Below are 4,152 nucleotides of genomic sequence, written 5' to 3' on the forward strand. Positions count from 1 at the left end.
TAGTTATCAAATAAATCCAATTAAAGCCCAAGTAATTAACTAATAACCTTAGTTAATTAAAAATGATTAATAACAATTAATCATGAATGTAAATAATACTCGAAAGTATTATTCGTGTAATGTACGTGTGTCACAAAGACGTTTCGGGCATTCAAAGTCATGTATGATCAATCATGGTAACGAGTAAATGCAATAAAATACATTCGTTAAATCACAAGCATTAATAATAAACATTATTAATTAAAAGACGGAAAAACCAGGGTCGTTACAAATAACAACCGCAACAACAACAACAATCAGAAGCAGCTATGCCAAACGTGTAAAAAGTATCACTCAGGGTTCTGCACCAAATTTTGCAACAAGTGTAAAAGAAATGGTCATAGCGCGGTAAAGTGTAAGGTCTATGGACCAGGGGTTAATAGAACGAAAGGAACAAATGGTATCGGAACGAGTAATGGCGGAGCAAGTAGTGTCGGAGCAAGTTATGCCAATGTAGTTTGTTATAAATGTGGAAAACCGGGCCACATTATTAGAAATTGCCCGAACCAGGAGAACACGAATGGACAAGGCCGCGGAAGAGTTTTCAATATTAATGCGGCAGAGGCACAGGAAGACCCGGAGCTTGTTACGGGTACGTTTCTTATTGACAATAAATCTGCTTACGTTTTATTTGATTCGGGTGCGGATAGAAGCTATATGAGTAGAGATTTTTGTGCTAAATTAAGTTGTCCATTGACGCTGTTGGATAGTAAATTTTTACTCAAATTAGCAAACGGTAAATTAATTTCAGCAGATTATATATGCCGGAATCGAGAAATTAAACTGGGTAGCGAAATATTTAAGATTGATTTGATACAAGTAGAGTTAGGGAGTTTTGATGTAATAGTTGGCATGGACTGGCTGAAGGAGATGAAAGCAGAGATCGTATGTTACAAAAATGCAATTCGCATTGTACGAGAAGAAGGAGAACCCTTAATGGTGTACGGAGAAAAGGGCAACACGGAGCTACATCTTATTAGTAATTTGAAGGCACAAAAACTAATAAGAAAAGGTTGCTATGCTGTTCTAGCACACGTCGAGAAAGAACAAACTGAAGAAAAGAGCATCAATGATGTTCCCATCGCAAAAGAATTTCCCGATGTATTTCCAAAAGAATTACCGGGACTACCTCCACATCGATCTGTTGAATTTCAAATAGATCTTGTACCAGGAGCTGCACCAGTAGCTCGTGCTCCTTACAGACTCGCACCCATCGAGATGAAAGAACTGCAAAGCCAACTGCAAGAACTATTAGAACGTGGTTTCATTCGACCAAGCACATCACCATGGGGAGCTCCTGTTTTGTTTGTCAAGAAGAAGGATGGTACATTTAGGTTGTGTATTGACTACAGAGAGTTGAATAAACTTACCATCAAAAACCGTTATCCATTACCGAGAATTGACGACTTATTTGATCAACTACAAGGCTCGTCGGTTTATTCCAAAATCGATTTACGTTCTGGATATCATCAAATACGAGTAAAGGAGGATGATATTCCAAAAACTGCTTGTAGGACGCGTTATGGTCATTACGAGTTTATGGTTATGCCGTTTGGATTGACTAAAGCACCAGCTGTGTTCATGGACCTCATGAACCGAGTGTGTGGGCCATATCTTGACAAGTTTGTCATTGTTTTCATCGATGACATACTTATTTACTCAAAGAATGATCAAGAGCACGAAGAACATTTGAGAAAAGTGCTAGAAGTATTGAGGAAAGAAAAACTGTACGTTAAGTTTTCAAAGTGTGCATTTTGGTTGGAAGAAGTTCAATTCCTCGGTCACATAGTGAACATAGAAGGTATCCAGGTGGACCCGGCAAAGATCGAAACCGTTGAAAAGTGGGAAACCCCAAAAACTCCGAAGTATATACGTCAATTTTTAGGATTGGCTGGTTACTACAGAAGATTTATCCAAGATTTCTCCAAAATAGCAAAACCCTTGACTGCATTAACGCATAAAGGGAAGAAATTTGAATGGAAGGATGAACAAGAGAAGGCGTTTCAGTTATTGAAGAAAAAGCTAACTACGGCACCTATATTGTCATTGCCTGAAGGGAATAATGATTTTTTGATTTATTGTGACGCATCAAAGCAAGGTCTCGGTTGTGTATTAATGCAACGAACGAAGGTGATTGCTTATGCGTCTAGACAATTGAAGATTCACGAGCAAAATTATACAACTCATGATTTGGAATTGGGTGCTGTTGTTTTTGCATTAAAGACTTGGAGGCATTATTTATATGGGGTCAAAAGTATTATATATACCGACCACAAAAGTCTCCAACATATATTTAATCAGAAGCAACTGAATATGAGACAACGCATGTGGATTGAACTATTGAATGATTATGATTTTAAGATTCGATACCACCCGGGGAAGGAGAATGTGGTAGCCGACGCTTTGAGTAGAAAGGACAGAGAACCTATACGGGTAAAAGCTATGAATATAATTATTTGTACTAACCTTACTACTCAAATAAAGGAGGCGCAACAGGGGGTTGTAAAAGAAGAAAAGTTGAAGAATGAGATACCCAAAGGATCAGAGAAACATCTTAATATTCGGGAAGATGGAACCCGATATAGGGCTGATAGAATTTGGGTACCAAGGTTTGGAGATGTGAGAGAAATGGTACTTATAGAAGCACATAAAACCAGATATTCAATACATCCCGGAGCGGGGAAGATGTATAAAGATCTCAAGAAACACTTTTGGTGGCCGGGTATGAAAGCCGATATTGCTAAATATGTAGGAGAATGTTTGACGTGTTCTAAGGTCAAAGCTGAACATCAGAAACCATCAGGTCTACTACAACAACCTGAAATCCCGGAATGGAAATGGGAAAACATTACCATGGATTTCATTACTAAATTGCCAAGGACTGCAAGTGGTTATGATACTATTTGGGTAATAGTTGATCATCTCACCAAGTCAGCACACTTCCTGCCAATGAGAGAAGATGACAAAATGGAGAAGTTGGCGCAATTGTATTTGAAGGAGGTTGTCTCCAGACATGAAATACCTGTCTCTATTATCTCTGATAGGGATGGTAGATTTGTTTCAAGGTTCTGGCAGATGTTGCAACAAGCATTGGGGACTCGTCTAGACATGAGTACTGCCTATCATCCACAAACTGATGGGCAGAGCGAAAGGACGATACAAACGCTTGAAGACATGCTACGAGCATGTGTTATTGATTTCGAAAATAGTTGGGATCGACACCTACCGTTAGCAGAATTTTCCTACAACAATAGTTATCATTCTAGTATTGAGATGGCATCGTTTGATGCACTTTATGGTAGAAAGTGTAGGTCTCCGATTTGTTGGAATAAAGTGGGGGATAGACAGATTACGGGTCCGGAGATAATACAAGAAACTACCGAGAAAACCATCCAAATTCAACAATGATTGAAAACCGCCCAGAGTCGATAAAAGAGCTACGCGGACAGTAAAAGAAAAGATATAGAGTTTGAAATTGGAGAAATGGTCATGCTTAAGGTTTCACCTTGGAAATGCGTTGTTCGATCTGGTAAACGGGGGAAACTAAATCCAAGGTACATTGGACCATTCAAGATTATAGATCGTGTCGGACCAGTAGCTTACCAACTGGAGCTACCTCAACAACTCGCGGCTGTACATAACACTTTCCACGTCTCAAATTTGAAGAAATGTTTTGCTAAAGAAGATCTCACTATTCCGTTGGACGAAATCCAAATCAATGAAAAACTTCAATTCATTGAAGAACCCGTCGAAATAATGGATCGTGAGGTTAAGAGACTTAAGCAAAACAAGATACCGATTGTTAAGGTTCGATGGAATGCTCGTAGAGGACCTGAGTTCAACTGGGAGCGTGAAGATCAGATGAAGAAGAAATACCCGCATCTATTTCCAGAAGATTCGTCAACACCTTCAACAGCTTAAAATTTCTGGACGAAATTTATTTAACGGGTAGGTACTGTAGTGACCCGAAATTTTCCATGTTTATATATATTAATTGAGATTGATATTTACATGACTAAATTTTTCCAACGTGTTAAGCAATCAAACTTGTTAAGACTTGATTAAATGAAATAAGTTTCATATAGACAATTGATCACCCATGTTGACCGGCGA

The sequence above is a fragment of the Rutidosis leptorrhynchoides genome, chromosome 7, assembly GCF_046630445.1.
Source record: "Rutidosis leptorrhynchoides isolate AG116_Rl617_1_P2 chromosome 7, CSIRO_AGI_Rlap_v1, whole genome shotgun sequence".
Classification (NCBI taxonomy): Eukaryota; Viridiplantae; Streptophyta; class Magnoliopsida; order Asterales; family Asteraceae; genus Rutidosis; species Rutidosis leptorrhynchoides.